The sequence below is a fragment of the Jaculus jaculus genome, chromosome 1 (assembly GCF_020740685.1).
Source record: "Jaculus jaculus isolate mJacJac1 chromosome 1, mJacJac1.mat.Y.cur, whole genome shotgun sequence".
Taxonomy (NCBI): Eukaryota; Metazoa; Chordata; class Mammalia; order Rodentia; family Dipodidae; genus Jaculus; species Jaculus jaculus.
Window position 1 is genome coordinate 64614520 of NC_059102.1, and position 26504 is coordinate 64641023.

At 41.6% G+C, this 26504-nt stretch overlaps 1 protein-coding gene across 1 annotated transcript in view; it reads right to left on the reverse strand.

Moving 5' to 3' along the window:
- The window catches only part of Trpm6 (transient receptor potential cation channel subfamily M member 6), a 195961-nt gene extending 176958 nt beyond the window's left edge, over nucleotides 1-19003 (reverse strand). Inside the window, exon 1 of the mRNA XM_045154985.1 lies at nucleotides 18934-19003. The gene's annotated coding sequence lies outside the window, so the exon portion shown is untranslated. The remainder of the gene's footprint in view (nucleotides 1-18933) is intronic.
- Between the last annotated feature and the right edge of the window lie 7501 nt (nucleotides 19004-26504).

The window sequence follows — 26504 nt, forward strand, 5'->3', positions numbered from 1 at the left end:
TGAAAGGTGTTACTGAAGTATTACCATGTGAGCACTGTGGTAGTCGCCTGGAACTTCTCCACATGTCACAGCTCAGCCACAGCCCTGTCTCTAACTCCAAAGTAACCACCAACTTGACTTCACTGGCAAGCATCTCCTCCTATGATCTTGGCTTTTGTAAGTTCCTAGCATTTTCTTATGGCTTTGTTTTTCAACCAAGTGTGCATCCCTAGATTCTAGAGTTAGTCTTAGCCATTTTTAAAATGTTTCTGTATCTCTTTTATCAATTCAGTGTCTCTTCCCATTTTTGGTGTTTGTGAGTTCACTCTCAGAGGCCAGAGGGGACACAGAGCGTCCTCTTCTATTGCTATGCCACCTTATTTCCATGAGATAAAGCCTCTCATTGAACCTGGAGTTCCTTGTTTTTCAGTTATACTGGCTTGCCAGGGGGCCCCAGTAATCTTTCCATCTCCTTCAACCCTAAGGTTAAAGGTTTGTATGGCCATGCCTGGATTTTTCTGTGTGTATTAGAAATTGGCCTCAGACTACTGGAGATGATGGGATACTTCCACTCTGGTTCCCTGGTAAGTCACCTATCTTCTGGATCAGGGAAAATACAGAGACCCAGAGACAAAACAAAACAAAACAAAACAAAATTGGTGTACAGTCTGAAAACAGGAGAGACACAACTGAAGAAAAATCAGTCCTCCTGAGTTCTCAGATAAGGGAAACCTACTTGGCCAGACTCATCCTAACAGACAACACCAGTATTGGAGAAGCTATAGGGCTACTCCTGAGTCCCTAAAGTCTCCTTTGGGAGCTATTAGTGACCTCCAAATTTAATCCTTGATTGTATATATTTTGACTGCTTGCTTGGTCTTAAATTCTCAGAAATAAATATATATATTTGTATATTGTATATAAATGTGTAATGTATATGTATTGTAATATACATAATATATATACATATATATAATATACATAATATATCTACATACATATATATATATACATATATATATATATATATATATATATATATATATATATATATATATAATACCAGAGATAAAGGGATACCCCAAATATATGAATTAAGTAATAACACAACAAGAACTTTCTAAGAAGGGAAACAAATAAGGCTTTGAGACATGCCCCCATTTCTAATAGTTCTAATTCTCTAATAAGAAAAATTCACTAATAAAGACTCATATATATAATTCTAACCAGCAGTCAATTAATTTTTATGCTGTGAATAATGGTGAATCTCTTCTAACCTGTGCCAGGACTTCAATAAATAATTCCTGAGGCCAAAAGTGAATTTATACAGCCCTTAATAGCACCCAGTGGTTCTATGGTACCAATCTTTGGCCCTGGCTACCCCAGGACAAGTTTTAAAAGGTATACTCTGGAAGGCTATTATACAAAATATTGAGGATGAATGTTGTGTACATATTCCAGATAACTCTGCTAATGTTGTATCTGTTTTACAAGCTATACAGAAACAGACTCAAGCCATGTCAAGTACTACTGTGCCATTTGATGAACAGTCTTGGAAGCAGCAGATACAGGAAGAATTGTGCTCAGATGATCCCAACAATCCAACTCCATCTACCTGGGTTCCCTTGAATGCTCCCCAAGGCCAGGAAGTCCAAAAGAAGGACACCCCTAAAGGCAGCCAGTTTGATGTGTGCTCACTTCTTATTATCTCCTTACTTTTATTCTTCCTCCGCAACATTTTCTTCCAAAATTATCTTCCTGAACTCCATCAATACACTTCTGGGGTCCTTTAGATAAGTTCCCCTCTCTGGGAGAAACACTCTAACTGCCACAATTCCATGCCTCCATTCAGCAGGAAATAGTTCATGATCTGATGTCATCACCCCCTTCCCTCTAATAGCACTTGGAATGTCTTCTCATCAGCGGGAAAAATTAGAGGGGGGTACAGTTAGGGTGACCAGACCTCTGAAGGTAAAAAAGGCAAGAAAGTTTGCACTTGCTAGAAATCAAAGATGATCTTACTTCTTATTTGTTGCCTAGTTCCCTAGACCTGTTTTTACATAAACAACCAGGACCCCTCCTGGGAGGGAGGTATTTTATAGGATTTAAATACATTTTTTTGTTGATCAAGTTCAGACCGTGAAACTTGGTATCAGGGCTAGCCTTTTCCTGAGGCAGCCCCTACCTCTAACCAACCAGCTGTTCCTCTGGTTCACCTGAGCCAGAAGACAGCCCACCACTATAAAGCTATAAATGCCTTTGCAAGGAGAGAGCAGGCTGTCTGACCACTTGGGAACTTCCAGCTGTGGGTGAGCTTTTCCCTTGGCTGGGTCTGGGCTGGCTCTGCTTGGGGCTACACTTAGGCCCAGCCGGGAAGGCTCCTAGCCCTTACTCTCCACATGGGCTCCTTTACCCCTCCAGCTCTCCACATGGCAGGAGCTTCTTGAATTTTCTTTACTTTCTTTTCTTTCCACAGTTCCTCTCCACCCAAGCCCTCCCTCCACATGGGAACTCTAGCCATGTGGGTAACTTTCCTTGGCTCTGTACTTCTCTCAATAAATAGTTTGATTTATAAAAATTGGCCTCAAGTCCTCATGCTTACCCATTGAACCCATCTTGCCAGCCTCTCTTACACTTCTTCTGTTGAATAAGCTAAACCATTTGGCCAGTAGCAACTCCCTATCTAGCTGGTACTTAGCGTGAGTACGTTCAACATGGCCCTTTTCAGCCCACAAACTGACATCTGAACCCAAATTCTTCCCAAAAGCTGCATCCCTTCCCACCAGACCAGGAGGCTAGCCATGAAAGCTGAGAAGAAGGTAGCAGGCCCCAGCTCACATAGGGGTCTAGAGGTCTTGTAACTGCAGATTCTCGGGCCTATGGCCATCTGTTTGTCCTTTGCCTTGAACAGGGCACATAGATGGAGGATCACCACACTAGGAGTTCTAGAACTCAGCTTCCCTTCAGCCTGGGGACAACACAGCATTTCGGGGTCAAGCATGATTTAAACTGGTCTGTCATTTTACTAACTAAAGCAGAAACACAGGGCCTGATATTTCCCAGTAATGTGGGAAGAAAAACGATTCTAAGAACTGAGCATAGTGGCACACACCTTTAATCCCGATACTCGGGGGGCTAGGTAGGAGGATTGTTGTGAGTTTGAGTCCAGTCTGGCCTACAGAGTGAGTTCCAGGTCACCCTAGGCAAGCATGAGAACCTGCCTTAAAAAATAAAATATATTATTAGGATTCTGAGATTAGCCTTAAGAAACTACTGGGGGCTGGAGAGATGGCCCAGCAGTTATAGGGTCTTGCTCACAAAGCATGCCCTCCCAGGTTCAATTTTCTACTATTCACATAAAGCCAGATGCACAAACTGGCACATTCAGCTGGAGTTCATTTGCAGCAGCAAGAAGCTCTGGAATAATGTCCATTCTCTCCCTCCACCACACACACACAAATACAAAATACATTCTTCTATTTAAAAGAAAAATGAAGCTTCTGGGAAAACACAGTGCTTAGTGTATCTAGGAGCATCTGTGGGTATGTTTGTAAAGTTACTAGATTAGGCTAATTGAGATATTGGTGGCACTATCCCATGGGCTGGGGTCCCAGACTAAATAAAGAGAAAGCAAACTGAGCACCAGCAGTCATCATTCTGCTCTGGGTGCAACGTGACCAGCCCGCCTCCTGCTGCCACGCCTTCATCGCATGATGGATAGCATCCTGCAATGCTAATGAACCATTCTTCCCTTCAGTTGCATCTTGCCAGGAATTTGGTCACAGCAATGAGGAAAGTAACTAATCCACCACCTCACCTGTCAGACCTGCCGTCAGATGTTCTCCTTCTCCCGCATTCTGGCTCTGGTGGACCAGTGTCTCTGAGATTTGCAGAAATATAACTTGATAAGAACTGACAGGAGTCCAGGATGGGGAAGCGTTACTTCTAAAAAGTGAAGGTAGCCAGGCGTGGTGGCACATGCCCTTAATCCCAGCACTCGGGAGGCGGAGGTAAGAGGATCGCCGTGAGTTCGAGGCCATGCTGAGACTCTATAGTGAATTCCAGGTCAGCCTGGGCTAGCGTGAGACCCTACCTTGAAAAAGAAAACAAAAAAAAAAACCTAAAAAATGAAGGCATGTGGCGCTATGACCTGGAACATATGCAAGAGCCCAAGTCTCAGCTGTAAGAGGCAAATGAGGTCAGAAGGTCAACAGCATTAGGGTCTTTCCAAGACCCCTAGTCTGGCACAGGAAGCCAGTGTCAGGGAAGATCTTCAAACCAAGACAGGGGAGAAGGAGAGGCTGTGAGCTGAGTTTGGGTGTAAGCTGGGAGGGGAACAAATTTTCACCTTTCACATGGGACAGTGCCAATACAAGGATGGAGGTGGTTCTGCCAAAACTTCCATCCTCTATGACCTCTGAACCCTTTATCTGCACAGGGGTGCAGGGGTATGAGATGACATAACGTAAGACATTAGGAGAGAAGACATGATACCACTTCCCCAAAGTTGGTACAAAGGTAAGAAATAGTTCCACCAGCAGGTGTGGCAGGACACACCACAGCATGGCTGTCAACCAGCGGATGCAGGCCAAGAGGATGTGCCCTTCATCCAGAGACCCTCCTAGGCCAGGATGGATCAGAACCTTTCTGTGCCAAAACAGGTCATACTTGCTGTGGGGTATCCTGGTTCAAATGTGCTCCCATGGTCAGGCCTGTGGTCTAGAGGCTGACAGACCCACCTGCCAGGCCCGGCCTCTCCTCGCCCTCACCTTACAATGGTGAGAAATCCCACTGCATGTTTCCAGAGGAGGTGGCCACCTGTTGGCTCCTTTGGGGTTCTCTGTCTGGTTCTTGGTTTATAGGAGTGCCTATTTCTTCCTTCTGTGCCTCCTATATAGATGACAGCAACTGCAGTCTATTATCGTGGGGGATTCCTCCATCCCTGCTTATATACTGAAGGTTTCTGACACTGACTGGTCACTTGGATGCTTCATGTTTGCAGAGCTTCTTCTGCCTGTGACTTAGAGTTTACATTCATTTCCAGAAAGTCCTAGACATTAATGCTGCTGTGGGGCTTATAGTCTTTTCTCACTTTTTCTGGTACTCCCAACTGCTTAGTTCCTGAATATTCTATTCTCTCTTTTTAAAAAAGATTTGTTTTATTTTATATATTTATTGACTTGACAGAGAGAAGGAGGGAGAGAGAGAATGGATGCACCAGGCTTCTAGAAACTGTAAACAGTCTCTAGACACATGTGTCACCTTGTGCATCTGGCTTTCTGTGGGCAGTGGGGAATTGAATCTGAGTCCTTAGGCTTTGCAGGCAAGGGCCTTAAGCACTGAGCCAGCTCCCCAACCCTGTTCTCTTTTTAAATTCTTTTTCCCTTTATGCTTCAGAGTTGGAAGAGTCTCCTTGAAAGAAACATTGATTTTTCAATTAAATAAATGTGTGTGTGTACAGACTCACGAATACCACTGGGCATGTGGACATCAGAAGTCAACTCTCAGGTCAGTCCTGGCCTTCCACCTTATTGGAGGTGAGGTTTGTCTCTCTGGACCTCGCTGTGCTGCTGATATTTTATTCTGTGGCTCTTTGCGGCAATCACCACAAGCTTCCAGGAAACTCTCCTATCACTCCCTCACATCGCTCAGTCAGCACGCTAGAATTACAAAACTCCATACCTTCTGGCTCTTTGGTGGGACCTGGGGAAGATCAGCCTCAGGTTAGCAAGTTTGAGAGTAAGCATTTTATCCACTGAGCTACCTCCTCAGCCTGACGTTCAAATTTTTTAGCTTTTTTTTTTTTTTAATGATAGTGGTGATGGTGAGATGTTAGGAATAAGGACTCCAAGTCTCCTTAATTGGTGGGCCAAACTTGTGTATCTGCCTAATTCTGTTGTTTACTTTCTGGGTTCTTTGATTTGCCTTCTGTCCCCATGTGGGGAGGACGGAAAAACACTGTTCACATAATACTTTTTATAAAGTTTTTTTGTGTTTTTGGGGTTTTTTGGAGGTAGGGCCTCACTCTAGCTCAGACTAACCTGAACTCATTCTGTAGTCCCAGGCTGGCTTCAAACTCACAGTGATCCTCCTACCTCTGGCTCCCTTGTGCAGGGTTTAAAGGTGTATACCACCACACCCAGATCTATAAAGTAATTCAGTGTTTCATACATTACTATTCATAGTTTGAAAAAATATAATCATTTAATAATTTATCATAAATTAATATTTACTTTAATAACTGAATCATAAATTAACAAGAAATAGATAGGAATTTATTTAGAAAAAGAAAAACATTACAAAAAGGCAATTTAGAGAAGAAACTGAAATATCAAGATTTCAAAACTTGTAACCTCATTTAAAACAATGAAATACCAATTTCATCCCTGACAACAAAAAGTTATAAAGCTGGTAATGCTAAGAGTTGGCAGCGTTACACTTTACATGCACTCTGTAGAATGGTTGGGAGGTGGGGCCCACAGACGCTACCAGGATACACCCTGGGATATAGCAATGCCCAAGTAATGTCTCACTGTAGATACACAAAGATGTGGTACAGAGATGCTTGTCATAGTTTGTAGTGCAAAGAGTTGGAAGGAATTGTTGGTTCTATTAATGGAAGTGCAGACAGATAAAAATGAGTGAATTCACCTATGAAGCTATTTATGCAGTGATTAGGATTAATAAATTTATAACATAATAATATGCATAATCTTCACTTTTTGCTAGTAAAAGGGTAAAAACCAAGTTAAGCTCAATAATGCATTACAGGGCTGGAGAGATGGCTTAGTGGTTAAGCACTTGCCTGTGAAGCCTAATGACCCTAGTTCAAGGTTCAAGTCCCCAGGACCCACGTTAGCCAGATACACAAGGGGGCACACGTGTCTGGAGTTCGTTTGCAGTGGCTGGAAGCCCTGGCACACCCATTCTCTCTCTATCTGTCTCTTTCTCTCCCTCTCTCTCTGTCACTCTCAAATAAATAAATAAAAATGAACAAAAAATATTTTTAAAAAATAATGCATTACATATTTGTGGTTTTAAAAAGAGGGCTGGAGGCTGGGCGTGCTTAGCATGCCTTTATCCCAGCACTTGAGAGGCAGAGATAGGAGGATCACAGTATGTTCAAGGCCACCCAGAGATTACATAGTGAATTCAAGGTCATCCTGGGCTACAACAAGATCACAGCTCGGGAAAAAAAAAATAGGGCTGGAGAACTGGCTGAGTGGTTAAGTTGCTTGCTTGCAAAGCCAAAGAACCTGAGTTCAATTCCCCAATACCCACGTGTGGCTGCATCCGTCTGGAGTTCGTTTGTAGTGGCTGAAGGCCCTGGCATGACCATTTTCTCCTTTTCTCTCTGCCTCTTTCTCTTTCTTTCCTCAATCTCTCTCTCTCTCTCTCTTTCCCTCCCCCCCCCCCGTCATAAGTAAAATAACAAAAACATGCTAAAAGAACCCCAAGAATTCAAGGCCTATAATTTGGATGGTGCCCCCTCCTCCCATGCATTAAGACTTTGCTCCAGGGTGGGTCCTACTGGTAGTGATGGAAGCCATAGGTGGTAGGATGCCATGAGGGATCCTTAGGCCACTGGAGACATCCCTCAAAGGGACTGTGGAGCCCCAGTCTATTTGTCTTCCTCTCCTTTTGCATCCTTACCATGAATTGAGCAATTTTGCCCCATCACTTGTTCCTGAAATTGTGTGCTGCTTTGCCATAGGCCTAACTGATCATAGGCCTCCAATGTATTTTTTGTAAGTTGACCATTTCAGGTGTTCTATTATAGTGACAGAAAGCTGACTGACAGACATCAGAATGGTTGCTGAAAGAGTAAAGGAAAATGACAGGACTAGGGACAGAAGAAATGCTCACACAATGCTCAATGAAAAACTTAATAGCACTCTGAGATCCCATCTTTACCTAGTCAGAATGGTGATCATCAAGGAAACTGAAAACAAATACTGGTGAAGGGCGGGGGGCAGGGGAGAAACTTATTCACTCTGGGTGGAAGTACAAACCAGCACAACCATAGTCTATCTTGATTTATGGAAATCAGTATGGAGGTATCTCAGAAAATTAGTACTAGAACTCCAATATGACCCAGCTATACTTTTCCTGTGCATATGTCCCACGGGTTCCACAGTCTACTACAAGATCCTTGCACACCCATGTTTACTGACACTCTATTTTCAATAGCTAAGAATTGGAATCAGCCTAGCTACCAATCAAAAGATGACTGGATGATGAAAATACACACAATGGAATTCTTTTCAGCATTACAGAAAAATGAAATTTATAGGAAAATGGATGGACCTGAAAAGAATTATATGAAGTGAAGTGACTCAAACTCAGAAATTTCAAAACCACATATACTCTCTGACTGGAAGATGCTCATATAGCAAATGTGCATAAAACCTATAAAGGTAAAATGGTAACTGTGGTGGTTTGATTCAGGCATCCCCCATAAACTTAGGTGTTCTGAATGCTAGGTTCTCAGCTGATGGGAATTAACACCTCCTGGAGGCAGTGTATTGTTGGGGGTGGGCTTATGGGTGTTATAGCCAGTGTCCCCTTGCCAGTGTTTGACACACGCTCCTGTTCCTGTTGTCCACCTGATGTTGGTGAGGGGGTGATGTCTACCCTCTGCTCATGTCATCGTTTTCCCCTGCCATGATGAAGCTTCCCCTCGAGTCTGTAAGCCAAAATAAATGCTTTTTTCCCCCACAAGCTGCTCTTGGTTGGGTGATTTCTGCCAGCCATGTGAACCTGACTGCAAACTAATATGCAGCTTGAGCTGCCCATTATGAGCTGGGTGTTATCTGACCCACCAGGCCATAAAGTTGGATGTGCCTAGCAGCAGTCCATCATCAAGTGGAAGTGGTATATACATGATCGGGCTGGAACAGGCCCTGAAGACACAAGTAAGTTACATGAGGAAGTTGCCCAAATGCCTATGGTTGCTACTCCTGTAACAATGCCTGCTGTCCCTAAGCATACACCTATGGCATCATGGGGTGTGCTCTATGACCAATTGACTAGGGAGGAGAGGACAAGGGCATGGTTTACAAAGGGTTCAGCACATTATGTGGGCACCTCCCCGCAGCATTACAGCCCCTTTCTGGGACAACTCTGAAGGACTGTGGTGAAGGGAAGTCTTCACAATGGGCAGAACTTTGGGCAGTGTACATGGTTGTTCATTTTGCTTCAGAAGAAAAATGGGCCAGGCATGGTGGCACATGCCTTTAATCCCAGCACCCAGGAGGTAGGTAGAGGTAGGAAGATTGCCATGATTTCAAGGCCATCCTAAGACTACATAGTGAATTCCAGGTCAGGCTGCGCTAGAGTGAGACCCTACCTTGAAAACCAAAAAATAAAATAAAATAAAATAAAAAAGAAAGAAAATTGGCCAGATGAGTGGTTATACATTGATTCATTGGCGGTGGCCAATGATTTGGCTGGATGGTCCGGGACTTGGAAGGAGTACAGTTGGAAAATTGGTGAAAAGGACATTTGGGGAAGGTGTGTGTGGATAGAGTTTTCTGAATGGGCAAATGATATAAAGATACTTGTGTCCTATGTTAATGCTCATCAGAAGTTGACCTCATCAGAGGATGACTTTAATAGTCAAGTAGATAAGCTGACCCGTTCTGTGGATAGTGGTCACCTCTTTCTGCAGCCACCCCTGTCATGGCCCGATGGGCCCATGAACAAAGCGGCCATGGTGGCAGGGATGCATGTTATGCATGGGCCCAACAACATGGACTTCCACTAACTAAAGCTGACCTGGCTACAGCTGCTGCTGAGTGCCAAATTTGCCAGCAGCAGAGACCAGCTCTTAGCTCCCATCTGCCAAAACTACCATCTGTGGGCTTACAGAATGCCTTACATGGGGAGGTAATATGATAGAGAATGGAATTTCAAAGGGGAAAGTGTGTGTGGGGGGGTATTACCATGGGATATTTTTTATAATCATGGAAAATGTTAATAAAAATTGTGAAAAGAAAAAAGTAAAAGAAAAATCAAATGGGGTCTGGGGATATGGTTTGTGGTAGAGCCCTTGCCTAGCATGCACAAGACCCTGAGTTTAATCCTCTGTACCACAAAAAATAAATAAATAAATAAAATCAAAAGAAAAAAGAAACAGCTACAGCGCCAACTAGGTGGCAATATCTTGGAGGGCTGGTAGAGTGTCTTCCAGAAAGTTGTATATGCTCTGAATCAGCGTCCTATGTATGGTGTTTTTTTCGCCCATAGCGCAGATTCACAGGTCCAGGAATCAAGAGGTAGAAATGAGAATGGGCCCATTTACCATAACTCTAAGTAACCCATCAACTAAATTTTTGCTTCCTGTTCCCACAACCTTACACTCTGCTAGCCCAGAGGTCTTGATGCCAGAGGGGGAAAATGCTTTTGCCAGGAGGCACAAAGAACATTCCACTGAACTGGAAGCTAAGTCTTCCTCTAGCCACTTTGGCTCCTGATGCCCTCCAGTCAACAGGCTGAGAAAGGAGTTACAGTGATAGCAGGAGTGATTGATCCAGACTACCAGGGAGAAATTAGACTGCTCCTCCACAATGGAGGAAAGGAAGAGTATGTCTGGAGTATAGGAGATCCTTTAGGGTATCTCTTAGTGTGACCATGCCCTGTTATCAAAGTCAATGGACAACTGTAATGACCCAATCAAGGTAATGTGATAAATGGCTCAGATCCTTCAGGAATGACTTACCCAGGCGTGGTGGCACACACCTTTAATCCCAGCCCTTGGGAGGCAGAGGTAGGAGGATCGCCATGAGTTTGAGGCCACCCTGAGATGACAGAGTTAATTCCAGGTCAGCCTGGACCAGAGTGAGACCCTACCTCGAAAAACCAACCCCCCCCCCAAAAAAAAGACCCAAGACCTGCTGAGGTGCTTGCTGAAGGTGGAGGATATACACAATAGGTAGTAGAAAAAGGCAGTTACAAATACCAGCTAAGGCCATGTGACCAGTTATAAAAACAAGGACTGTAATTGCAATGTTTCTGTCCTACCTTGATACACAGTGTATGTACATATCTAAACAATATTAAGATTATATCACTAGCTAACTGTTGTTGAATTTATATTAGACCTATTATATTAGAGACTAAGCATTCCTCAAGGAACCCTGCTTTGTGTTGGGGGGAAGATTTTGCATTTCTAGTTGTATGTGGGACAGTTATACCATGTTAGGTGGAATTATGGGCTTGTTACTATCTTCATTTGGAAATTAAGTATGATGTAAAGAGATATGGTTTGGTGTCAGGTTGACAAGGGGTGGACTTGTGATAGATAAGGTGTTGTCAACTTGATCTGTTTAGTAATCCACAGAAATCCCTTTCAGATGGGTCTCTGAGGTTGCTTCCAGGAAAGATTAACTGAAGGCGGAAGTCCTTTCCCTCAAAGTGAGCCTTTCCTCCATAGCAAGTGGCCCCTTTCAGAGGGGGACTTTATATAAGGAAGCTCTGTGTGAAAAGAGCCCCTTCCTTCCTTCCACTTGGCTTCTGGAGCTGCTTGCTGCCTTCCAGTATGGATTGAAAACCAATACAGACTGAAGACCCACATGGATTGAAAACCAGCAGCTCCCCAGGAAGCCTACGGGCCTTCAGTGCCGGATTGGGACTGCTGAGGCATCTGGCCACGTGGACTGAGCAGCTACTGGGTCCCTTGATTCTCAGGCCTACAACTTCTATTGGACTAGCATAAGCTACTCCAATAAATTTCCTTTTTAATATAATTCATTCTAGCAGTTCTGTTCCTCTAGAGAACCCTGACTAATACAGTAACCAAAAGTGATTATAAGGAAATGAGCAGGAAGAGGGATGAGGGAAGGACAAAAGGACAGGAGGATATTGGGGAAGGAAGGTAGGGGAAAGGGAGATCAGTGAGTGGAAGGGGATAAAACTAACAAGTCATTATTTTTTGTTTATTTATTTATTTATTTGAGAGCCACAGACAGAGAAATAGGCAGATAGAGAGAGAATGGGCGCGCCAGGGCCTCCAGCCACTGCAAACGAACTCCAGACGCATGCGCCCCCTTGTGCATCTGGCTAACGTGGGACCTGGGGAACCGAGCCTCGAACTGGGGTCCTTAGGCTTCACAGGCAAGCACTTAACCACTAAGCCATCTTTCCATCCCTACTTGTTTGTTTTTAAGATGAGCTTTCAGTAAGCCAGGCTGGCCTTGAATTCAAGAGCTTCTTGCTTCAGCTGTCTGAGCACTCTAATTACAGTTATATACTTCATTCCTGGCTTATTTTAAAAATGAAAAATAGAAAGTTAAGTGCAGAGAAGTGAGTTGGTCTACTCAGTTTAGAGCATTTCATCATCATTGATTGTGTTGTATAAGTCACCCTCATTTTTTTAAAAATAATATTTTTGGTTGGAATACAGAGAATTAGGTATCATTTATTCTGGCATTAAAAAATAATTTGTTGGGTTGGAAAGATGGCTTAGCAGTTAAGTGCTTGCCTGTGAAGCCGAAGGACCCCAGTTCGAGGCTCAATTCCCCAGGACCCACGTTAGCCAGATGCACAAGAGGGCGCACGCGTCTGGAGTTCGTTTGCAGTGGCTGGAGGCCCTGGCGTGCCCATTCTCTCTATATATATATATATCTGCCTCTTTCCCTCTCTGTCTCTCACTCTAAAATAAATAAATAAATATAAAATAAAAACAAAAATTAAAAGAAAAACAAGCAAAATTTTTGAAGATTAATTTGAATACCTTCCCTCACAATGTGAGTTTTCTTAAAGACTACTTGTAACCTTCAAGTACTATTTTTTCTGTCCTAGTAGCATTTCCTCTAACTGATGTCTGTTCTCTGACTACTTCTTTTACCAGAATTTCCATTTCAACCTCATAAGTTTTATTCATCTGACTCTAACATTCATCTGACAGTTACAGGTACTATTTTACCTTTCCTAGTAGCATTAACTCTATTGCCTGTTTTCTGGCTACTTCTCTTGACAGCATTTTCATTTCAGCTTCATACATTTTAGTCATCTGACTAACTTGCTTATACAATAAGTACTTAAGTGTCTACTCAAATATTATGTGCATATAAAGTATTAAAGATAAGAGGAAAACCCTTGTGATCTCTATTTCCTGGAACATACAACAGGATGGTGGATACAAACATTAACCCATGAAACAGCTCAAAAAGCCTGAGCAGAACTGACTGAGTAGCTGAAGGTAAGAAGCAGATGCTGGATACAGCTAATGGATTCCAAAGTTATAGATAGGGTCAGTGTGGACCAAAAGGTCTCTCAGGAAGGTCATAGTTTCACTGGGTCTTATATGATGAGTCATATAGATTAGAGGAAGAGGAGAGTGCAAGTCAAAGAGGGAACCCATATTTTTTAAAGGCTCAGGTCAATTAAAGCACAATCCTAAAGTATAAACCTATAGGGTGGTGGCTGGGAAAGTAAGTCAAGGAAGTAAGTTCAGTCAGCAGAAAACAAACTGTACAGGTCTTGAAGGTTATCTCTAAGAAGAAGTCTTAGATCCATTATCCTATTAGCAGCAGGAAGCTTTTGAAAGTTTGCAAGCCAGGAACTGAATACATTTTATATGGTAAGTTTCATACAGAATCTCCCATAGCTCAGGGTCACAGCCATCTTATTAATCAGCCCCAACCTCCAGTGTCATGTTCTGTCCCAGACAGGTCCACTTAGAACCCATTCCTCTATGCTGGCCTGTATGCAGCATAACCAGACTTCATTGCATGACAGGCTGAATAATGTTCATTCTCCTGGCTTCCAATGCTTACCTCTACTATACCATTCATCAATTCACTATTCAGTTCAAATACTTCATGAGCCCTTTCTGCCTATTGGGCACTCTGTCAGGGGATGATTCCTCAATGATAAGTGAAAGCAGAACCACATGTTCCCTTATGCAGCAGTAAAGAGAAAAAAGTATCCTGATTTCCGCTGTAGAGTTGATTGTGCCACATCCCAAGTGTCCTTTTTGATCTCACTAGGTATGAGCTCCTGGTGAGTAGCGTAGTATAGGTGCTCAAAAAGTGTTTTCTGACTTAATAAAAGTGTGGCAATTGGAAGAATTCTACATATACAACAATGAGAGTTGTAATCAACCTAGGTTAATGAAGGAATTTCATCCCCGCTTAGGACAGCAGAAAACATAAAAATGTACTCTCTCTCTAGGATTGGCAAGCTTTTCCTGTGAAGTTCTAGATAGTAAATATTTTAGTACTCAAAAGTCTTATGTAGGCTGTAGCCACTATTCCACCCTGCCACCATAGTGGAAAGTACCTGCGGACAAGAGGTCACGGTAGGTGGCTGTGTTATAGCAAAATTACATTTACAAAAACAAGCAGTAGCTGGGCTAATGTGCCACCCTGCTCTGGAGGATGCTACCTCTGTCAGTGAAGGAATGCCTTCATGCCTGATTCATGCTCTGTTCTTCAGTCAGGGAAACTTAATTTGATATAGTCAACATCTGAGTTTGCCTTTAAAATTATTTCTGCATTTAAACTTGTGGTGTGAAAGAACAGGTAATTTAAAACCTAACATATCTGTTTTACCCAGTGTTTTGATAGTTGGCATGTTACTTGGATATTCTGAACCCTCACTTATGAAGACTAACTTGAATGTGTGGTGAGAGCTAAGCATGCCAGGATATGCAACAAATAGCTTTCTTTTGCGTATCTGAAGTCATTATAGAGATAATATTTATTGAGATTCTACTATATCCAAGGCAATTTCAGTTGTTTTACAAATTTATACTAAGCTGTAAACCTCCTTCTTGCTGGCTAGTTTGCAAAGTGCCAGTAGGTGTGAAGCAGGCTTCTGGAGAGAAATGTAATCAATAGTCTTGTATAGCTGTGGATCCTGCATACCTCACAACTGAATTGTCAAGCAAGATATGCCAATTGATGTAATAGTGGAGCCATGGTTATGGGGGTAACCAACTGCTTTCTGATTGGATTTGAGGAGGGAATCCATGCCTGGTATTGCAAATTTAATCAAGAGTCCATGGCTGGGAAGGTAATAGGCTCTTTTTATTACTACAGGGGGAGAGCTACTGTTGCTTTTCGAAAGAGATGTGTTGTGCCCATTAAACTGCCTTCTAAATTCTTATGTCCATGCCAATATCTTAGTGCTACTCTCAGCTTTAGTCAGAGAAGCTTCTTTTTACAATGGGTAGTGGTTACTAAAGAGACTCATAATTGGCCAAAGGTCTGAGAATAAGCAACCATTGAGTGCTCAGCCATAAATGGTAGATTTACATAACCTCCTTAAAGGTTCAGGGAATATCATAGATGAGGAGGCAAAAAATAAAATGCAACAGCCAGAGGATGGGGAGAGGGGCTGTGGAACGCTGTCTCCTGGACACAACATGGCTGTTGCAGTCATGAGCTCATAGCAGTTCTGGTTACCTGCACCACACCTGCATAAGATTGGGCCAGTGAGTATTCTATCATGATGGCAGAGAGGTTCCTGAAGTCCTGCCCCTCCCTGAAGAGCTCTTGACAGTTGGTGGTTGTTAGGAAGGGGAGACATTTTTGTCAGTGCAACAGTTGCTGTAAACTGCCTATATTCTGCTATATACCCCCGCCATGCTTATGCAAACAACCTAATTAAACCCAGTTGTTACAAAAGGAAAATAAAACAGATATCAAAGTAGAAGGGGGACACTAGTTTAGAAGAAAAAGGGGTTCAGCACTCAGGGGGAAAGGGACAGGAGAAAGTAATTTGGGGAAAATGTGATCAAAATACATGATATGTGCATAAAATTTTCATAAATAATTTTTTAATCTCCTTAGAAATCTCTTCTTTTGTCTCTTTTGACTATTATCAGTTATAACTATACCATAACTGACTTGGGAGGATGAAGGTGCTGATATTTGGATCCCAATCCTAGTGATTCTTCTGCAGGTGTTATCAGCATGGCCTGGGAGTCAGAATTAACCCAGCACTTTGGAGAACTAGAGTTGTACAAAAGGACTCCTGCCTCAACTGAGGCACAGTGCTTGTTCGTGCCACTCCTCGCCTGCCTCCTTTCAACAGCTAGTATTTCTGGCACCTTCTCACAGAGCTAGAGTGATTGAATATGTTTATCCAAAACCAAGTGAGAAGAAAGATAAAATGTGCATCTTCCTTTGTGTTGGACATTTGGCTATGTTTCTGGCATCTCAGCCTGACATGAAACAGCCCTCCCTCTGCTTCTGGACCCACCTCTCCCCTGAGAGAGTCCACTGAGTTGGCCTGTGGCTCCACCCCTGGCCCATGAGGCTCAGGAAGTCAGTGCATAGACCATCTGGACAGAGGAGTTCACTCCCTCTGGGTGAGTGTTATGATTTTATTTCTAGCACTGCTTAGCCAAAGACTATCATTTTTGTTTCCTTGCTGGATCAGATGTGGAGAGTATGCAGTTCCTGGAGATTCTAGCGTCAATTTTACATCCCCAAGGAGGAAGTTTGTCTATGAACAGACTGAGAAGAGAAAGGAAGGGAGGGAAGAAGAGTACAGAGAATGAAAAGACCATTTTTGTGCCACGCTATATCTCAAGCCAAGAGCACCTTCACACTACTGCGTGAGCCAGTAGTCTCTTTTGTTTCTACTTCTAGTCTTATCAGTTTTAATTTCTTTACATTTTAATTATTTTTTTTAATATTTTATTTTTAGTTTTCATTTGAGAGAGAGAAAGAGGCAGGGGGAAAGAGAGAGAGAATGGGCACACCAGTCTCCAGATGCTGAAAATAAACTCCAGATGCGTTTGCCACCGTGTGATCTGGGAGGGAGGGGGTACAGGTAAGGTGACTGGACCTCTGAAGGTAAAAAAGGCAGGAAAGTTTGCACTTGTTAGATATCAAAGCTGGTCTGACTGACTTCTATCTCTTGCCTAATTCCCTAGACCTGTTTTTCCACAAACAACCAGGACCCTCCTGGGAAGAAGGTCTTTCATAGGGAAATATTGTGGTTTATCAGACAAGTTCAGTGCCCCACCACCACCACCACCACCCTGAACTTGATGCAGGGCTAGCCCCTTCCGGAGACAACTCCTAGCCCTAACCAGCCAGCTGTCCCTTTAGTTCAGCCCACCACTATAAGGTTACAAATACCTTTGCAAGGGGAGGGCAGCCTCTCTGAGCACATGGGAACTTCCAGCTGTGGGTGTGAGTTTTTCCCTAGGCTGGGATGAGCAGAGGGGAGGACCCCTAACCCTTACTCTCCACATGAGTTCCTTTATCCACTCCAGCTCCCCACAGGGCAGGAGCTCCTTGAATTTTCTTTTCTCCCTTTCTTTCTGAGCACCCCCCCCTCCCCAGGCCCTCCACGTGGGTGCTTTTCCTTGGCTCTGTACTTCCCTCAGTAAATATACTAATTTAATAATTATCCTTCTCAGTCTTCTTTTTTATTCAATTATTTGGTTAAAATTAGAAACAAAAATGAACCTAGGGTTTGGGGTTCAAGGACATTCCTGGACCCCCAACACTCCATTACAGTCTGACTTATGTGGGTTTCGGGAAATCAAACCTGGGTCCTTAGGCTTTTCAGGCAAGCACTGTAACCATTAAACCATCTCTCCAGCCCATATTTTAATTATTTTTATAAGCATACAAAGTAACTGGTTTCCTCATAACATTTTCATCCACGTATATCACTGTGCTTCGCTCTTATTTCCCCTCCGGCCACATTCCCTTGCCCATCCCTCCTGTTGGTCCTCTTTTGTCCCCACATAGTCTCCTTTCTGCTTTCATAGTGTAAATGTGTATATATTTAAATCTAAGTTCTGCATATGAGAAAGACCATGGGATATTTGTTTTTCATTGTTGCTAATTTTAGTCAGGTGTTCTGCCACTGGGCACCAAAATAATCCCAAACCAATACAGTCTCCTCTCTACCTTTCTCAGAACCAAACCTCACCAACCATAAAAACAGAGCCTGTGCACCAGAGGTAAAAACCACTCACTCATCCAGCAAACATGGATGGTGTGCTGGTTCCCTCATTGGGGCCAGGAGAGTCTATATCTTCCAAATCAAAGTCCTTCTGTTATGTTCACATGTAATTTACCTTTTCTGGCAATAATAATTAAAATATTGACATAGTCTGTTACATTCTACTATGCCTATTTTAAGTAAGTTTTAAGAAAAAAAAAAGTTATCTTGCTTATTAAAAACATTCCACCATAAATCAACATTTCTATTTGAACTAGAATTTTTGGTATATGAAACCTGCCATTAGATAACTTGTACTTTTCAGCGTGGTTATTTTAATAATCAAAATGTCTTACCTTTTTGTTTACACAAAATTATCTCCACTCTATTTACTGAAAAGTCCAACATTATTACAGTAATTCATAAGGACACTTGAGTAACAGTTGAATTCACTATGCACATTGTTTCATTAATAAAAACAATTTTTTCAGGAAAGTGAAACAATTTTGTCTGCCAAGCATGCTTCATTGTGCATTTTGATCTTTTATTAACCTAAATTCAGGTAAACATAACCATCCGTCTAATAGCATTCCATTCATATTTGTAACCACAGTTGCAAGATAATGCCTTCAACACTTTGTGATGAATAAAATCTCATGTAAGAGCCATGGGTGGTGGCACACATCTTTTATCCCAGGACTCAGGAGGCAGAGGTGGAAGAATCAACATGAGCTTAATGGAGGCCAGACTGGGACTACAGAGTGAGTTCCAGGTCAACCTGAGTTAGAGTGAGGCCTACCTCAAAAAAAAAAAAAGCCAGGCATGGTCATGTACACCTTTAATCCCAGCAGAGGCAAAGGTAGGAAGATCACTGTGAGCTGTGAGTTCGAGGCCACCCTGAGACTACATAGTTAATTCCAGGTCAGCCTGGACCAGAGTGAGACCCTACCTCGAAAAACCAAAAACAATAAAAAATAAAAAATAAAACACTCACATAAGAGATAAATAAGCATAGGGCACCAAGAATTCTCCTTCACTTACCCTCTTCATTACCACAGGCACTGTAAACTTGATTCAGTCTCCCGATGTTGACTGCTTTCCTCCAGTTTCCATCTACCTCACAATCAGATAAACCCCAGTTTGTAGGAATGCCGTCAAAAGAAATACCCAGCAAATGTCCATGAGCATAATCTGGAAGGGAGAAATGGAATGTGCACTGCATGAAAAGCATTTATCTGTACTTAAACCAGAGGGGCTGATTTCACTTTTAGCAGGAACTTGTGACTAGGGCTGCACAGTGAGGAAATGATTAACACTTCTGTGGACATCTGTTGGCACTCTCCAGCTGCAGAGGTCTGGCTCAAGAAACCTTATCAATTCTGGGAATGTGAGTTGTAAATTCCTTGTCCCAGTGAACCTGCATTAACAACCCTTAAGTATCAGGCTATTCTAAATAAAAATGAACTTAAAACTGCTGTCAACTTAATGAGTGGCCAGTTTTACTAAACTATTTTCACTTCGGTACCTGCTCCACATTAAAAGATAGGTTATTACTGTGACCTTTTTTCTTGAAATTCCAAAGGTTTATAAGTAACAGGATCTCTGTGTTCCTACAGCCTTGTTTGTCTTCCCAATGACACTTATTTCTAAAACTCGAGTGCTCTTTCGAACTGTCAGGTCTCACTCTTCTGGAACCCAAGATCATGGGGAAGGAGAGGGGTGGTTTCTAATAGGTGCACATGCCATGGAAGCACTAGAAAGTCTGCAAAGGATTCATGGTTTTTCTGTTTATGTGGCTTGTTATGACCCACAACTACTACATAGTCCTTCTAGAAGAACAGCAATCCACTTCCAGAGCTTTACAAGAGAGTCATTTATGAAGTACCTTGTGACCAGAAGTCTTTGATGATGGTGCAAATAGCAGGCCATCCTATGGAGTTCCACTCCACCAACAAGGCAAAGTGGATTGTGCAATTCTGTCCAATTGTCCAGTGACAGTAAAACCTGGGTCTCAAATTCAGTGCTGTTTAAGAGCTTAAGGAATAGTTCTCAGTTGTGTTTATTATGTTATAAACTTCACTTTCCTGATAGCCCATGAATTGCTGGTTTGGGAGAAGATCATGACTCAGAGTTCTTATTATTCTCCCTGCCTGGTTAGTTCTGAGAACTCAAAACATCCTCCTGGCCCCATGTTGCCCCACCCTACCAAATAAGTCAAGTTTTAATGATTCCAATGCTGTTAAGTTATTCTAAATGAATTCAGCTAATTCCTCTCTCTACCCATATATTGCTTCCCCCCTCCCCCGACTCCAGGAAGGATTAACCGAAAGAATAGGACCTTCACCCAGAGTGGGCAGCCTATATATATAAAGAGGTTCTAAGAATAAATGACCCTTTTGCCAACTGCCCCTGCTCCTTGCTGGTAAGTACATCTACCCCATTGCTGCCATTGTTAGCTGATGTCAGAAGATAGCTTCTTGACTTTCCAACATGGACTGAATTCCAAGACTCTCCAGGAATCTTCTAGGCTTTCAGCACCTTTGCTGAGGCATCTAGCCTGATGGTCTGAGTAGCTACTGGGATCTCAGCCTCCATAGCATTCAGACAAGGCAGACTACCCAGCCTGTACCATGCAAGGCAATCTAATAAATTGTCTATGTATTATGTATTTGTCCATTCTGTGCCTCTACAGAGCCCTGACTAATACAGATTATTGTGCCAGGAGCAGTTCTAGAGAAACAGAGTTGTAATGATGAATTTTTTTTAGTGCACCATAGAATTTTAAATTGCTGCAAAATTAATGAGTGGTCAATGTTGTGGTGTCTGGAGCTGGTTCTCTAATTCTAAGCCTACCAAAGATTCTTCTGGTAGCTAGAGCACTGTTAATCCATGGTGTGAACTATATAAAGAACTGTACAAGACAGATGCATTTGATGATTCCCAATAACCTCTTGTGAAGAGCAAGGAACTTAGGGACTCTGTAAAACTTTGGACTCTTTGTGGAAAAGGAATATTATGGTCCAGGCTGGTTCTAGCATCTCTGAAAAGAAACAAAGGAAAAGAATGAGCTTAGAGATGAAATTTTCCAGGTCTGCATGAACATTAATAATCAAAAGGTTTAGGGCTAGGGAGATGGCTCAGTGGTTAAAGGACCTTGCTTGCAAAGCCCATAAGCCTGGGTTCATCCACTTAAAGCCAGATGCACATGAACCAGCAAGAGACCCTGATGCCTAACAATACATATACCAACAAATAAATAAATATTTTTAAAAGAAATTTTTTAAGTGAACCTTGTAGCCACAAGGCTCAAGATGAGGAAACCAAATCCAAGCCTTCATCATATGATTGGCTTCTTTACAACACAAGTTCAAGTCCCAGCCTCAAAGGATTCAGCAGTTAAGATGAAGAAACTAATTGGAAAGGAATAGAATACTGCAACGTGGGATAAAGGTATAAAGGAAAATTCTGATTAAGCTAATTAATTTGAACTCTCAGATATGATGGATTTGTTTCTCCTGAGGTATTCATGGGCCTCCCACCCTTAGCAGCAGATAGATCCTGTATTCTGAATACTTGGTCCCCAGATGGTGGCCATTTAGAAAGTAGAATATTGAGGCCAGGCATGGTGGCACACCTTTAACCCCAGCACTCTGGAAACATAGGTGGGAGGATCACCATGAATTCGAGGCCACCCTGAGACTACGTAGTGAATTCCAGGTCAGCCTGGGTTAGAGTGAGACTCTACTTCCAAAAACCAAAAAAAAAAAAAAAAAAAAAAAAGAAAGAAAGAAAGGAAGGAAGTGGAACATTGTTGGAGGTATGTCATTGAGGGTGGTTTTATGAGTGTTATAGCCAGCTCTTCTTTCTAAAATACAATTCACTCTCTTGCTGCTGTTTTCTACCTGCTGTGGCAAAGGTGATGTCCAACTCTGCTCATGCCATGCTTTCCCTGCTGTCGGGGACAGTCTCGAGACTGTATACCAAAATGAAAATTTTCCTCCTGTCAGCTGCTTTTGTTCAGATGCTTTGTCCCCAGCAGCAGGAAGGTCACTACAACAAACCCTTACTCTAACTTCTGCAGTATTACCCTCTCCACCCTTGCCTGTGGGAACTAATCCTACATTGTCTATGGTACTAGCAGTGACCTTCCCTTGGAGGAGATGCTAACCCAGATGATACCAATGGCCCCCAGTGCATACCCAACTTTGCCTTTAGACCTATAACCAGGCTCAACACTAACCAGGTCCCTAGAGGTGAGGTGGAAAGGGTGACCCATGAAAATGTGTGATACACCCCTGAAGAATTTCATTGAGTTTTTCAAACTCATTAAAGCAGAAGTCTGGGCAACATATACAGAATGGATTTTAAGGATGTAGGATAATAGAAGGAGAATATAAAACATCAGGATGAGTTTACTGACAAGGGTCCATTGAGCAGTGATTTCAGGTTTAATGTTGCAGCTCGTGCAGTTAAAACAAGGTCTGTGGATTTATTTGATTAGTTAGCTAAAGTATAGGTCAAAAGATGGCCTACTGTGAATGAGCTGAAACTGCCAATATTCCTTTCTTAATTGATGAAGGGATTCAAAAGCTCAAAGAAACTGGTCTGCTGAAGTAGATTTGCTGTCTCCTGCCCTTAACTAAGAGTGTTAGCAACACATTTGTGAGAGGAACAGCAGCATTCTTGAAGCTCTCTCACTGCTCTCTTCTATACAGTAGATCTTACAGTGGTAACAACTGTTGCTCAACTTGATAATGTAAACACATTGGGTCTAATTCGATTCTAGAGTAACAAAGGCCAGTGGCCACACAAGTTGTCAAAGGTGAGGTGAGAGTACTTACCATAATGAAGAGCATAGGCAATGCAGTGTTCATAATGGTTTTACCTGTGTAGACTTTTGGCACTGACTAATTAAGGTGTCTGTAGGAGTGAAATACATAGGAAGCCAACTAACTTCTTTTTTAAAAAAGTTTTTTGTTTATTTTTATTTAGTTATTTGAGAGTGACAGACAGAGAGAGAGAAAGGCAGTTAGAGAGAAAGAGACAGAATGGATGCACCAGGGCCTCCAGCCACTTCAAAAGAACTCCAGACGCATGCGCGCCCTTGTGCACCTGGCTAACATGGGTCCTGAAGAACCGAGCCTCCAACTGGGGTCCTTAGGCTTCACAGGCAAGTGCTTAACTGCTAAGCCATCTCTCCAGCCCCCAACTAACTTCTTGATCTATTTGTATAAGCAGAAAAATTCCCAAGCAAATAACCACAGATTTCTTTGAATCATAACAACAGAGAATCACATAGTCCCTTAACCATTTTTTAATATTTATTTATTTAATTAATTTTTATTAACATTTTCCATGGTTATTAAAAAAATATCCCATGGTAATACCCTACCCAACACTTTCCCCTTTGAAATTCCATTCTCCATCATATTACCTCCCCATCTCAATTATTATATTTACATATATACAATAACAACCTATTAAGTACCCTCCTCCCTTCCTTTCTCTTCCCTTAATATCTACTTTTTAACTTACTGGCCTCTGCTACTAAGTATTTTCCTTCTCACGCAGAAGCCCAATCACCTGTAGCTAGTATCCACATATGAGAGAGAGCATGTGGCACTTGGCTTTCTGGGCCTGGGTTACCTCACTCAGTATAATCCTTTCCAGGTCCATCCATTTATCTGCAAATTACATAACTTCATTTTTCTTTACCACTGAGTAGAACTCCATTGTATAAATGTGCCACATCTTTATTATCCACTCATCAGTTGAGGGACATCTAGGCTGGTTCCATTCCCCAGCTATTATAAATTGAGCAGCAATAAACATGGCTGAGCACGTACTTCTAAGGAAATGAGATGAGTCCTTTGGATATATGCCTAGGAGTGCTATAGCTGGGTCATATGGTAGATCAATCTTTAGCTGTTTTAGGAACCTCCACACTGATTTCCACAGTGGCTGGACCAGATTGCATCCCCACAAGCAGTGTAGAAGGGTTCCTCTTTTTCCACATCCCCACCAACATTTATGATGATTTGTTTCCATGATGGTGGGCAATCTGACAGGAGTGAGAAGGAATCTCAAGGTAGTTTTAATCTGCATTTCCCTGATGACTAGTGACGTAGAACATTTTTCTAGATGCTTATATGCTATTTGTGCTTTTTTCTTTGAGAATGCTCTATTTAGCTCCATAGCCCATTTTTTGATTGGCTTGTTTGATTCCTTATTATTTAACTTTTTGAGTTCTTTGTATATCCTAGATATTAATCCTCTATCAGATATATAGCTGACGAAGATTTTTTCACATTCTGTAGGTTGCCTCTTTGCTTTTTTCACAGTGTCCTTTGCAGTGCAAAATCTTTGTAATTTCATGAGGTACCAGTGATTAATCAGTGGTTTTATTGCCTGAGCAATTGGGGTTGTATTCAGAAAGTCGTTGCCAAGACCAATATGTTGAAGGGTTTCCCCTACTTTTTCCTCTAGCAGTTTCAGACTTTCAGGTCTGATGTTAAGGTCTTTAACCCATTGGACTTAATGCTTGTGCATGGCGAGAGAGAAGAATCTATTTTCATCCTTCTGCAGAAATATATCCAGTTTTCCCAACACCATTTGCTGAAGAGGCTGTCTTTTCTCCAATGAGTATTTTGGGCATTTTTATCGAATATCAGGTGGCTATAGCTACATGGGCTAATATCTGGGTCCTCTATTCTGTTCCACTGATTTACATGTCTGTTTTTGTGCCAGTACCATGCTGTGTTTGTTACTGTGGCTCTGTAGTATAGGTTAAAATCAGGTATGGTGATACCACCAACGTTATTTTTGTTGCTCAGTATTATTTCAGGTATTCGAGGTTTTTTGTGATTCCAAATGAATTTTTGGATTGTTCTTTCTATTTCCATGAAGAATGCTTTTGGAATTTTGATAGGGACTGCATTAAATGTGTAGATTGCTTTAGGTAAGATTGCATTTTCACAATATTGATTCTTCCAATCCAGGAACAAGGGATGTTTCTCTACTTTCTCATGTCTTCTGCAATTTCTCGCTTGAGTGTTTTAAAGTTCTCATTGTAGAGATTCTTTACTTCCTTGGTTAGGTTTATTCTAAGGTACTTTATTTTTTTTGATGCAATTGTGAATGGGAGTGATTCTCTGATTTCATCCTCTGTGTGTTTGTTGTTAGCATATATGAAGGCTACTAATTTCTGTGTATTTATTTTGTATCCTTCTACATGGCTATAGGTTTTGATCAGCTCTAACAGCTTGCTAGTAGAGTCTTTAGGGTCCTTTATGTATAGAATCATGTCATCTGCAAATAATGATAACTTGATTTTTTCCTTTCCAATTTGGATCCCTTTTATGTGTGCCTCTTGCCTTATTGCTATGGATAAGACTTCCAAAACTATGTTAAATAAAAGTGGGGACAGTGGACACCCTTGTCTTGTTCCTGATTTTAGTGGAAAAGCTTCCAGTTTTTCCCCATTTAGTAATATGTTGCCTGTAGGATTGTCATAAATAGCTTTTATTATATTGAGATATGTTCCTTCTATTCCCAGTCTCTGTAGGACTTTTATCATGAAGGGATATTGGATTTTGTCAAATGCTTTCTCTGCGTCTAATGAGATGATCATGTGATTTTTGTCCTTCAACCCATTTATATAATGTATTACATTTATAGATTTGTGTATATTGGACCATCCCTCCATCTCTGGGATAAAGCCTACTTGGTCAGGGTGAATGATCTTTTTGATATACTCTTGTATTCTGTTTGCCAATATTTTCTTGAGAATTTTTGCATCTATGTTCATGAGGGAGATTGGTCTGTAATTTTCTTTTTTTGTTCTATCTTTGCCTGGTTTTGGTATCAGGGTGATGCTGGCCTCATAGAAGGAGTTTGGTAGAATTCCTTCTTTTTCTATTTCCTGGAAAATCTAAGAAGCAATGGTGTTAGCTCTTCCTTAAAGGTCTGGTAAAATTCAGCAGTGAATCCATTTGGGCTTGGGCTTTTTTTAGTTGGGAGATTATTAATAAATGTTTGTATCTCCATGTTTGTTATAGGTCTATTTAAGTGATTAATCTCATTTTGATTTAATTTAGGTAGGTCATATAAATCAAGGAAATCATCCATTTTTTTCAGATTTTCATACTTTGTGTAATATATGCTTTTATAGTATGTCCCTATGATTTTTTTAATTTCTTTGGAATTCGTTGTAATGTTACCTTTTCATCTCTGATTTTATTAATTTGTGCCTCTTCTGTCTTTCTTTTGGTCAGATTTGCTAATGGTTTATCAATCTTGTTTATCCTTTCAAAGAACCAGCTCTTTGTTTCATTAATTCTTTAGATTTTTGTTGTTTTTGTTGTTGTTTCTATTTCATTAATTTCTGCCCTAATCTTTATTATTTTTACCCATCTACTGATTTTTGGTTTGCCTTGTTCTTCTTTTCAAGGCTTTAAGGTGAAGCATTAGGTCATTTACTTGTGACCATCCTAATTTCTTAATATAGGCACTTAAGGCTATAAATTTACCTCTTAGAACTGCCTTCATTGTGTCCCAGAGATTCTGATATGCTGTGTTCTCATTATCATTTGACTCTAAATTTTTTGATTTCC